We start from the raw sequence: 12,534 nt of genomic DNA on the forward strand, positions 1-12,534 counted from the left end.
GTGATGTGTACTCCATTGCTTGTTATTTCTTGGTGTCCATATATCTGCTTATTTTATGAGATTCGTTTACGCTTATAGAAGTGCTATTTATTCAAAGTTTAATATTCCTTTTCAGTATCTCTTTAAGAGATGGTTTAGTGTGTCTATTTCGCAAGCATATGATTCATAAAAAAAAGAATGGCAAGACAAACAGATTAATAAACAAGGCATGAGAGCACAGCCATAAGCAAGATACAGGGGAACTCGACAAAACCTCAATCATGCACAGTATGTTGTAGCACAGCGATCGGGGAAATATTTTCTACATTCAAGAGCTTCTAGCACTGCAGCTAAATCAGCTGTCCTTACATTGCTGCAATTTTCTCATATTCTGACAGGTCAAGTTCACCTTCACTTTTCATTCCTTGCAAACATGGAAGCATTCTACAAGAATAGAACCTTTGAAGCCGTGGCATTTCATGTGTGACATAACTTGCGTCAAATGGTACCTCTATGATGATTGCCGACTTTGGTGACCATACATATAAAAAACAGAGCTGCTTCTCAGTGCACAACATAGTGAACTGTACTTGGGAATAATATCCGCTAGGGCCATTCTTATTTAAAATATGTACCCCTTCCTTTTCTATGACATCGTACTTCCCACTCCGTATGACTTCCCTGCAGTCCTGGGTAAACGGGCACTTGGTTTCGAGAATTGCACAGTGTGATGCTATAATTCCATCAGGTGTTGCAGACAGCCATGGTTTTTCTTTGCACACGTATATTCCACGCTGATCAGCAACAAGTCCAGAATCCTTCTGAAATTGCAGTCGTGCCACTACTTCATGGTTTATTCCATGTTGTGTGGCTGCATTACCATAGAAGTTTGGGCTCGTGATGCTTTGCAAAGCTTTCTCAGCTGGAGTTGTTGCCCGCTTTGGTATCCTCCGAACGTTTGAGGCTGTGATTCGTAGTCGCCTGGAGACATGCCACAAATAATTTGCCTGACTTCTTGTTGATGTCTCTAATGCAGCCATACCTGGACCTGACAGTGCTATGTACTTTACATAAAAGTCGTTGCACAGCATACACCCTTGTGGCAAGCTGCTAACACTGTCGTGAGGGCTGTGCTGGATGGCAGGCGTGGTTCGTTGTCCCTGAAGTGGTCGAAACGGAGCTGTCACAGTCTCATGAAGTAGAGTGCCTTGAGCAGAAGTACATAAAACCATGTAAGCATCACAATATACACTTTACTGCGAATTCTGCATGCTTGCATTATTTTCACACTGGTTCTGTGCAAGATGCAGCACAAGATTTTGCGCAAGATATTGTCAATACACAATGGAAATGTGCTAGCAGGGCAACTGTATAGATGATGGAGCCCTTGTATAAGATGCTCATTTACCTGAAGCGGCAAGAATATTGTAGTGTGGCATCCACTAGTGCATTTACTTCAACTCAGCTGGTTCAAGACTGCCCATATGTTCTAGAAAAATGCGGCGCAAGACCACCTGCTCGCCTTATATGGTCTCCGCACTCGCTGCCACTTCGCCTTGTGCTAGAGCAGTGAGCTGGGAGTTGCCACTGTGCATTTCTTGCCTTTTCACCCAATATATAACGCTGTTACAGCCGCATCAATTAACAGCGTATTAATCACAACCTTGAGCAAGACTATCGATGCTGCTATGCAGGTGTGTCAAGCCTGCAGTCTTCAAAGTGGCGCAGTGAATCACCGCTCAATCCACCAAATGCTTGGCCTTGTTCGTTTGTGTCATAGGCATTTCTGAAATGCTTTTAGTGCAATAATGTTGGTGGGTGTCATGGAGGATGACGCCATTCTCATCGACAGTCACAAAGAAGTCTGCACTCGTCCTTTCACTTTATTTTGCAAAGGAAGTTCGTACTAAGGATGAATAGAGCCCCGCAGACATCTGCTTTTATGCATCGTTTCCAGCTTTCTTGCAGCTTTACTGCATTATGATTGTATAGATATATTCTTTTCCTGTTAGACCACAACTGTGCCCCCCAGTTATATTTACGGCTGTATTATTTACGTGTAAATATGGAACTCGAATGAGGATAGTCAAGCCCAATACACAAGCATAGTAATGTATATTCTCATCATGCCCTTAAGGCAGCATCTTGCAGACATACACCAAACATCTTTTCACCTTCAATAATTTCTATAAACATTTCTTGACCATGAGACTCATCAGAAATAAACAGACTCCCGTGTTCTATGTAAATCAGGATATTTATGTTTTCTGTGTTGTTATAATGCTCTTTAAAACAATGATTTATATCATTACCAAGGTGGTTTCAAACTGAACCACATAATACAATAAAAACTCAAGTTATGCAGCGTACCATTCCAAAGCAACACGCAGGCTACGAGGTGCCCAATAGTGGACAACTGATTATTTCAACCACCTGAATCCCTTTAATAACAGGTTAAGCCATATCTGCACATTTTCACCAACAGGACATGCAAATGTTAAGGTGGTTTTCTTGGTCCCCCAACTACTTGGAACATGTATGCAAAATCAGGAAGCTAGTAGCTGGTAGAAGTCAAGACTGCAACAACACACGTCAGGTGCTTTCCGACTTGCAACAAGCATGTTTACCAGATGCCACTTTCGCGTCGTAAACAGTATGCGAAGCAAACAGAGCACTCAGTAGTACGTATTATTGGGCTAGTCGGTTCATAGTGAACAATTACAGACCAGAAGATTTATCGCCACACAGCGCAAAATGAACATGGGGGGAGTCATGAACCTTGTCTCCTCCCCCGTTCTATTTCCATTTTGTGTTATGTTGCCATAAATCTTATAGTCTAAAATTGTGCAAACAGGGCACTGACTGATCGATGGGCTTGGGGAGCACTCTGACAGCATTAAATAGGGGCACAGTGGCTGGTAAGCCTTGCAACAGGTGTGGTTGCATGCATTTGTTGTGCACAGGCATAACGATGCAATGACTGGTTTAATAGTTGAAGCTGTAGACAGCAATAAGTTTAGCCTAGAATGTGTTAAGGCTCCTTTGCTTTTTTTCGTGAAGGAAAAAACTGCTGTCATTTCTTGCTACGTCTTAGTTTGAACACACCCTGTATGATGGTTTTCGGAACTTGAACTAGTCATCCGGCTTCCAATAAACCATTATTGAAAGTAAGCACTAGTGTCCCTCTTGCCTTGCTTCTTTCCCTGCCAAAATATTTTTCTGCTAAACACTAGAAAACAAGCAAAACACCTCGAATGCCTGCAGTCATGTTATTCTGAAGTTTTACAAACGGCACAACAAGCAAACTTGTATGATGTCTTCTCACAGAACTGCTCAATACATGCACATGCAAATGCCAAACATATTTTTCACCTTTAGCATTGACAATCTCTTGGAATAAGCAGTTTCTGTAGAACTCCTGGACGTCTGTATCATCGCCAAGTAGCTGTGGCAAACATGGAATTCTCTTTTTGCAGGTGTCATTGTCAATGGTTCTCATTTGTACTTTAAAATTTATGTCTCTCAGATCGGCAGCCCGAGCTTTCGCCTCCGGCTCGATCTCAAAGGAGGCGGCGGCCATCCTCGGCAGCGAGGGGGCTGCTGGTTTTCATAGCATCAAATGGTTCCCGGCCCATATGGGAATCAATGTACACTCTGAGCTTGTTAACGCCAATGAGTTGGCCCATGACTGTGCGCGAGGTCTTACACACCGCGGCGGTTCAGGTGGACTCACGGGCGGCGACTTAGGGCTGTATAGGGATTCGCTTCTCACCTTCCACGAAGTCTTGACACATTATCAACTTGCTCGGCGGGCCTTTCCGCTACCACACCCTAAACTAAATAGACCACAATCGTCGGCGTTTCGCATGCTTCAGACGGGGTCATTTCCCTCCAGGGGCAGATTCAGTCACTTCGCGCCTAACGTAGAACCCCACTGTCCAGACTGTGGGGAGGCGTACTGCTCCTTGTCCCATATGCTCTGGCAATGCCCTGCGTTACGCAGCTCATCGCTAACCACTCTAACCGACTGGGAGGCAGCCCTTAAGAGCGGCGACCTCTCAGAGCAACTACGGGCTGTCCAGAGGGCCTGCGACAGGGCGGAGGACCACGATCTTCCGACCCCGACGTGGGTGCGGCCCGCGACGGCTACGGGGACTCCCTGAAAAGGGGGGTACCCTAACGCCGGTTCCTCAGGACCATTAATAAAGTTCTTTGTCTGTCTGTCTGTCTGTCTCTCAGAGCGGCTGGTTCAAGGTTCCTTTTTGTTCCACGGTTCCAGGTTGCTGATTTATCAGTGCAACCTTCTCCTGTCAGGCCTTGTGATACCGCCAAATCCAATTTCCAAAGAAGTGCACCGACATGACTGCATACTTTTCCTCTCCCGGCCATGCACGTACATCCACTGGCTTTGACTTCTCCAGTACGCTGGCAGCACACCCATGAATTGTGGTGCATTTTCATTGATTGTGACGCCTGCACTTGACATTTCAGGAGCACAAGTCTCTCATCAATCTCATGAAGGAGCACGTTCCCTACCCATCCACTTTGTAGATAAGTGTAAGATTGCATGCTCCTGAATGAGTTGACTTCTCGCAAGTCACATGCCTTGTTTGTGAGCAGGTAGTGAATTATGTGTGGCATCTGTACCTGTGGCCACTTCTTCAAATCATCACACCAGCTGACAATCTCACTTGGGTGCTGGTAACACTTGCCATCTGCGAAAAAAAAAGAACAGAAACAACAACTTTTTTTTTACATTTCTGCGCAGATATGTTGAAATAATGAAATACAGCTGCTATGAAAATAACCTCACATGTGCTAAAATACATTATTCTAGTGCACACTTTTATGCCACAAACAGTGCACTGTCATGCATACATTTCAGAAGTTGCTGGCTTAACACACTAGTAGCAGGACATAAATATGACTCGTTGAGAACTAACACTTTTTCGGCGACCATGGCACAGTGCTGGGTCAGGAAGGATTTAGTCATGACCTCTCTGTTAGTGCGCGCCTACAAAATGCTTTCGTTTTATGTAGATTAGTTTTGTAGCTTTAGCAATGACAGTCGCAATGATATCGTTGTCTGGGTGTTAAAAAAGGACAGTGTGGGATTTTCGGTGCCAAAACCAGTGTTCTGTGGCAGTGACAAAAGCACAAATTATCAATACAAATGCTGCGGTTAGTGCTGAAGCATGTATCCACCAAACAGAAAAAAAGGGTGCGGGGAAACCATATGGCAGCGAGAAATGACGGCATGCACATACGGCGGTCGATTAATAACATAAATTGCTCAGCAGGCCACTGTTTGTGTTGTCGCACGTTACAAATATGCAAGTGCCGCAACATTTTCAGAATAACCAGCACTCTCGTCGATAAAATGGGCAATCAAGTATGACTGGATTGCCCAGTGCTCGCGTACTGCAAACTCAATGCAGTCTGAATGAAAGGCGTGTCTGGAAAACTGTCAAACATCTGAGCGCCACTCATGAGCACACCTGCGTAAACCAACGATACTGTTCTCGCTTTTCTCAAATCTACGTTGCTACGTCTACACTGGGCCGATGCCGTCTACGAGGCCGATGGCTTGGCTCAACATGGGGATTGCTGTAGTTACTGACAGAGATGTTACATAAGAGTTGTGCTTCAGGAACGGTTCCTCGCCCAGTAATGAGTAATATATAATGGAGACTGCATAAAAAGGATGCGGCGGCTCCTTGTCAGGACGCGATGTCCGTAACACAGGTGGGCGCATCGAAGAGGACCAGCGATACGAAGGTCGAACATAAAGATAGCTTTTCAACGGCCTGTATGTTGTGCGACATCATATTACTACCTAATCAAAAGCGGGACCGACCAAGAGCCGCGTCTAATCGAGCAGTCGCGCAATGTGTCTACAACATAGTTAATGCTTGTCGAAGCGAACAGTAAAACGGCGCACACGCTGTTACTATTGCTTAACGTTTATTCAACTGGTCATTTCCTGCAGAAGTTCGAGAAATACAGGGAAACTTTAGCAACATCGCAATATACAGTGGAATTCTTCAAAAGAAACGAAAAAGCAACTCACCTCCGAGGCTTATTGTAGGCTTGAACACCGACGCACTTTCTGCTTCACCAGCAGCAGAAACTCCGGCCATATCCAGTTAAATGAATTCAGCACGTCACACAGAATGACTTCCGATGTAGAGCACAGCACGTCATGCGAAATACAGCACACCAGTACGAAAAAAAAACGCTTGTAACTGCAGCCGCTCGTATACCTGCCGTGCAAAACAACGCTTTCACCCAAGCCAGTATGGCGCTGCTCATAGGCGGCGCCACTGAGTTCACAAAACGGCGGCGCCCACGAAAAAACGGTCTATAAGACGGGATTGTAGGGTGAGGCATTTGTTTTGCAGCGAACAAAAATAGGTTTGTGGTGCTGACAGTAGAGACTCGTGAAGGTGCGGTGCCACCTAAGCAGCTGGCACACTAATCAACATGACAATTGGCTCTGAAAAAGAAAACCCCAGTTATGAAAAATAAAGCAACGTTGCCCCAACGCATTGTTTTATTATGCATACTACACTAGAGGCTTCCACAGTTAAGGGCACTTAGTATTAATAGTGCAACGAGCATTTTTCTTTGTAAATAATGGTTTGTATGCGGCTGATTCATTCAAATACACTTTTTTGCAGCAAAACATTCTGCTGCTGGAGGCACTCAACTGCCTGGTGGCAGTAGGCGAGCGCCAGGCACGTGCGCTTGAGAGTGTGGCAGAGGTCCAGAGGGCTGCTCTGCAGCAGTAGTATCGGTGCCCTCACTGCTCTCCTGTTGAGCCCACAGAAGGCACATTAAAAGGAGCTTTCAGTTTAATATTTTGTTTATTATTCAAGAACATGAATAAAATTATTGCAGAAAACATTCTGCTGTGCATATTAGGAGACTTGTAACATGCATTTGGTGTCCCTTTAAAATAGGCAGAAACGTAAGACAACCTGTGCCACTCTTGGACCATGTAAATAAAAAATACACCAATGCAGCATACACGTCATCGTGCTGTTTGTTCTTTCTATGTGCAAGAATACAGTGCATGTTGATTAGCCAAAAGATGAACGGTGTGTGTGTAATTCACAATGAAGACAGGAAACAGCAGGAGCCTAATAATGCTATCACCTATAGACTGTGCATATGACTGCAACACTCCCCGATTCAAATGTGCCATTACATGCATGTTCGATACCACATATGCTTTAACATTGTCTTATAATTGCATGTACCATATTTCACACATCTTAAGCCCTTGCATAGCACACTTCTGATGTATCCATTTCATAGGCCAAGTAATTGTACACTTTGTCGTTTTGTGTTGTATGAAAAGCAGCAGCCTTTACAGTCGTATAAAACTTCAGAAGACAGGAGAGGCCCCACCCAGATGACCAAAGCGCAGCAGCCGATTGCTTACACGTCTAAAGAAATAGTCCCTCTCCAACGAGCAGGTCTGTCCGGCGGCACGATGTCAGTCTAGAGTGCGTACCCATTGGTGCAGGCTTGTGTTCACCTGCATTAAAGTGCAGATTCCGCAGCCTCCTAAAGTTGTATCCGACTATAGAAACACGTAATGCCTTGCACCAGTTGCATAGACTTCTGCAACTTGATAGCACACAATGATCAGGAGCAGAAATCTATAAAGGCATCCAAGCAAAGCTGGCTGGCCACACTTCCATTATGAGGGGCTGGAAAAGGTCTCGCCAAATATTCCCATGACATCCTTGAAAAAGAGGTGGTGTTTGGCACTTCTTTAGAATCAAAAACAGATTACACTGAATGTTGTGTAGCACGTCAAAACAAACCGAGCTTGGTTATTTGCACAGCATGTAATGGGAGGTTGTGCTTCACATAGGAAACAAACTGCTCTGTCGAGTACAATTTTAAGGCCGGTATGGCACCTATTATGTCAACAGTGCCTATATACGAATTACACTTTTCACAGGCCATTGATTTCACCACTATTTTTGTATGATGGTTCTTTCAATCAGTGCTTGTATTACATGAGCAGGTGGATTTGAAAGCAAAGCTTTGTTTGCAAACCTTCCGACTTCCATAATTGTGTGGCAAGGCACTGGCATGTTGTCGAATAGCTCACACTTCCTCGGTCCTGCACCAAAGAAGCCCAATGCTCTAATTGAAGTTGGATCGCAGAACAATTCAACGGCACACAAAGAAGTGTAATACACACAGCAAAGCATTCTGCTGTGTGTATTTCTCTTTGTGTCCCGTCAAATTGTTGTGCAATTAAACTTCAAGCTTCGATACCAATACACCGTCTTCAACCTCACCAATGCTCTAGTTATTAGGCCACAATGGTCCACATCTTTGAAATTTCACAACACAAATTAGCTCTCCAAAAAATCACAAATGTTAAATTTTGCAGCGCAGCTGTATGTATGCACGTGCCGTATTCTTTACCACTAAACTCACAGGAATCAAAGAGGCAAGCATTAACCAGCCTTGCTGCTGCCGTTACCATTATCATCATGACACCAATGGAAAGACAGTGCCACGTTTCAGTAAAGGGAGTGCTGGAGGGAAAGGTGTGACAGCGAGGGCTTACAATAAAAATAACGGTTACGAGACATGTTCAATGCCAATATATGCTGCATGTCGCTCAGCCTACTTTGGCATTGCGGCAAGCGTTTACTCGTTTGGGCATAGACACGTTTTGTGTAATCATTGCTCCAAAGCTGTACAAATGGTCTATTTGCTCTGCAATTTTTATTTTTATCATGGTGGGTTAAAGACCCACTTTTCATTGGCATCTGCACCACATTTCTCCCGATATGTAATTTTGCCTTGTGGTTCATGACATCTTCACGTAGAGAGAGTTCTGCAGAGTATCAGATGTGCATTGTTCTAGTGCTTAAGAATTAGAGCCCCATTATGAGACGAAAATATACAATTTATCCATCCAGAATATCGCCGCCCCCCCCCCCCCCCAAAAAAAAAAAGATGCACTGAACCTCTGGCACATGCATCGACAGTGAACAGAGCAAACAATCTGAAGTATTTGCTTCATGCAAGCCAACACACTAAGATCCGCAATGCATTTTCATTTCACCACAAATGCCTAGGCACAACCGGCTTGGCGCAACATCCACATCTCGCGCTGCAACAAATTGTGCAATGCCTCGCTGTTTCATAGTGCGGCCGATAGATTACGCATGACCAAAATTCAGCATTGTGCATACTTAATAACTTCACCAATGAAGAACCCCAAGTTCTTTATGAGATTAGGATTCATAGGTTACTTCACACAATTTGTGATATCCATTTATCTATTTATACTTAAATAACCTCTTTCCCAAGAAAGTGAGCCATTTGGAAGGCACCCTGACAGACAATTAGAACAATCGGCAAAAAGTGATCAACCAGCGAAAAAGTCTGTTAATCACAGTAACGCTGATATTGAAGGCGCCTTAATTCCTACGTACGTTCCGTCGACACGCCCAACTACCTTCGTAATGTTCCCACGAAGTAGGAAGCATTCTTTTATATATGCCCGCTCCGCCGAGGTATTCTGGAAAGCTAGCCACAGCTTACGCACTGCCGCATCGATAAGCGCGTCAGACACATCTCTGACACAGTTGCTAACAGTAGCTTGATGGCGTCCAATGTAACGCTCGGCGCCGACGCTTCCCTGAAAACTCCCAGTCCCGTAGAAACAGAGGGCACAGATGACTTGCTCTACGACGGTGAGCGAATGAAGCCCGCCACGTTGTCTCCGCAGACGAGAGTCTTCGCCTAGCTCGTCACACAGCCAGCCTGATGTCTTCGACAAGTGAAAATGACGCTGAAACTCCCCGTCGGTCATGCAGGTGAACGGGTCCGGACGGTCATACTGACGCTTGCTGCCGCTGGATGCAATGAAACAGGCTGCTGCTGCCGCCGCCATGTTCCCGAGTTCAACTCGGAGGGGGTTTCGCGATGTACGAGTTTAGCACGAGTTCGCCTGTCAATCAAAACCAGAGGTCACGCCCCGCGCGAGGCATGTAACTATTGCGCGCGCACCCACTACAGTTGGGCCACGCCCAACTTATATTCCGGCAACAGCGACGCGGTGTCGAGCTGAGAGGCATCAACAATCTTGACCGCCGACACAAAACACGCACAACGCACTGTCATCGGTGATTTACTGAGCACCACTATCAAAAACAAAGCGTTGACTGTCGCTGGCTTATGCATACATTTTCTCGGGCTGAGATGGCCGCACAACACGGTTTCATTGCCTGCATTGTGGCGCGTAGCGCACAGTAAATAATTATCGGCACGTCACTGTAGCTGCTTGCAAGGCGTCGATGCGTCGAGGGGGACGACGATGCTGAGGAGTGTGTATTGCAGCAGTCGTTTGAGATGGCTGCTCTGTCATCGGTGATGAAACGGAGCCACAGCGTCGTAAACACGATCAGCGTCCGAGAATCGCACGCTCTTCTAGACCCAGTGCCATGGCATTTCTTCATCACAAGCACTGCGCACTCAACAGTTCCAACACCTCTCTCCCTTCGAAATCTGATTTCATAACTGCACACAAGAGCCCTCACCTGCCAAAATGCGAGTGCTGCGGTTTCGTTACGATATCCATCTGCGATCGCTGCTGGCTCCAGCAGAGGTAATCCGCAAGCACCTTCGACTGCACAACACACTCATATACTGCGCACATGCGCTCAGAGGCGCCTTCACTGGGCAAGCGATGACAAGCGATGAATTGTTTCGCTGGGGCAGCACGCACTTTTCGCAATGTATCGCAGAGGCTTGGCGCACAAAGATAAACAGGTACATTTTCACTGAACTGCGTCACTACGCACTCTAAAATAACATACCGCCATTTGGCAGCGACAGGTGTTGTGTCGTTTTTAAGTTGGTAAAGCGGGGGCCTTAATTGCCTAGTGAAGCGCCTGCGATGAACAGCCGTACCGCGGCGCTGCGTTTATATTCCCCTAATAGAGAAAGAGTGGGTATGGCCCTTCATGGATGAAGACCAACTTTATTGCGAATAGCACTGCAGCGCCCCTAGGCGACTTATCACTGTATGAACGCCCTCGTGCGTGCGACCTGCTTCAATGTACCGCTTCTAAGCTTTCGCCTCCCTGTCGCCACTCGCGGCAAGAAGTGCAAAATTTAATAATTTGCTCGATCCCCGTTTGTCATCACAAATTTCTAGCGTTGAAAACGAAAAACAGATACCTAAAGAAATAAAAATGTTTGTTATTTTATTTGTTGTATTTTAACGTATTCGTTCGAGTGAAAGTGCAGGTGCAAGAATGCACCGCATGTACCCTGTCCGCATTCGATGCAGAATAGCAAGACAGTGCGCGAAAGATGAGGCACGCCCTTGACGCGCCCCGGAAAGGCGTGGCAAGCGGCTCACGGCAAGGGTGCAGACAGACAGCGGGACAGTCACGGTATCGCTAAGTTGCGATAATCCGTTGATAACAATACGCGGCGCTGGCGTGTTTCGTTTTGCAGCCTTCTGCGCTTGAAACGTGGAAGCAGCGTGCCGCGCAGGGTGCGCTCATGTTGTCATACGCGGCTTTTTGTCGACATAATTTTTTGCCTGCACCTTCGACGCGTTCCGCGCTATCTCCGTTCACTGACTGCCGTCGAGCAAACTCGGGTAAAACTCGGGTGAACGAGAAACTCGGCGCATCCTGCATAGCACCCTTGGAACTGAAACTGGCTGGTAAAAGAGTGTCTGTGTCGTCGCTGTCATCACCCCCTCCCCCCCCCCCCCCGCCTTTTGTCACGTCTCTGAGGTCACCGCCGTTCCAACTCACCGCCGTTCCGCAAAGTGAGAACGCTTGCGTTCTCACTTTGTTTTACTTCGTCATGCCACTGGACTTACGTGGGCGCTGTAGAGCCAACCCAGTTCTTTGGTTATTTACATACTACAGACATGGCATCATATCAGTCTGTAGCGTCGACTGCGAATGAGACAGCTAAGAATGGCTTCACTGATCGACAGTAGGCTGTCAGTTGAAGAAACAATTGACATAGTGGTCGCTTATTTCAGTATGGGCAGAAAGGTTCATCCAGCGGCACAATACTATTACGCCTGCCATCCAGGCCAGCGCGTTCCTACGCACAATCGTTTATACGCCAGTTCAATGTTTTTGATACAAGTGGATCGCTAATGACATAGCGGACACCGAAGGAATATGTGATGAGCAGAGAGTTCGAAGAAGCCATACTTGGAAATCTTATGGCAAAGCCTGAAGCAAGCAGGAGAGAAGTTGCCGAGTCTTGTGGAATAAACATCACAAGAGTATGGAGAGTCCTCATGAAACATCAAGTGTACCCATTTCATCTGAGCATGCACGAAGAACTAAGAGACATGGAATTCCCGAGACGCCGATACTTTTGCAGTTGCAGGCTGATTCAACTAGACGGAGAACCAGATTTCGTGAAGAAAATAATTTTGACAGATAAAGTCCAGTTTTGTCGAAATTCAGTTGTGAACATTCGCAGTGCATATTAGTTTAAATTTAAATCCCCACTGGATCCATGAGCACAACCACA

The 12,534-nt window shown here is 46.0% G+C and overlaps 1 protein-coding gene across 10 annotated transcripts in view; it reads left to right on the forward strand.

Moving 5' to 3' along the window:
* LOC135914006 (uncharacterized) overlaps nucleotides 1-12,534 on the forward strand; it is a 211,481-nt gene that overhangs the window by 37,030 nt on the left and 161,917 nt on the right. The window contains exon 6 of one of the 10 annotated variants that reach the window (XR_011507518.1): nucleotides 6,660-6,850. The exons of 7 other annotated variants lie outside the window; for them this stretch is intronic. The gene's annotated coding sequence lies outside the window, so the exon portion shown is untranslated. Of the gene's footprint in view, nucleotides 1-6,659; nucleotides 6,860-12,534 lie in introns of those variants that run through there. 2 more of the 10 variants (XR_011507519.1, XR_011507508.1) reach the window with 2 other exon arrangements.

The sequence above is a fragment of the Dermacentor albipictus genome, chromosome 7 (assembly GCF_038994185.2).
Source record: "Dermacentor albipictus isolate Rhodes 1998 colony chromosome 7, USDA_Dalb.pri_finalv2, whole genome shotgun sequence".
In the NCBI taxonomy this organism is placed as follows: domain Eukaryota; kingdom Metazoa; phylum Arthropoda; class Arachnida; order Ixodida; family Ixodidae; genus Dermacentor; species Dermacentor albipictus.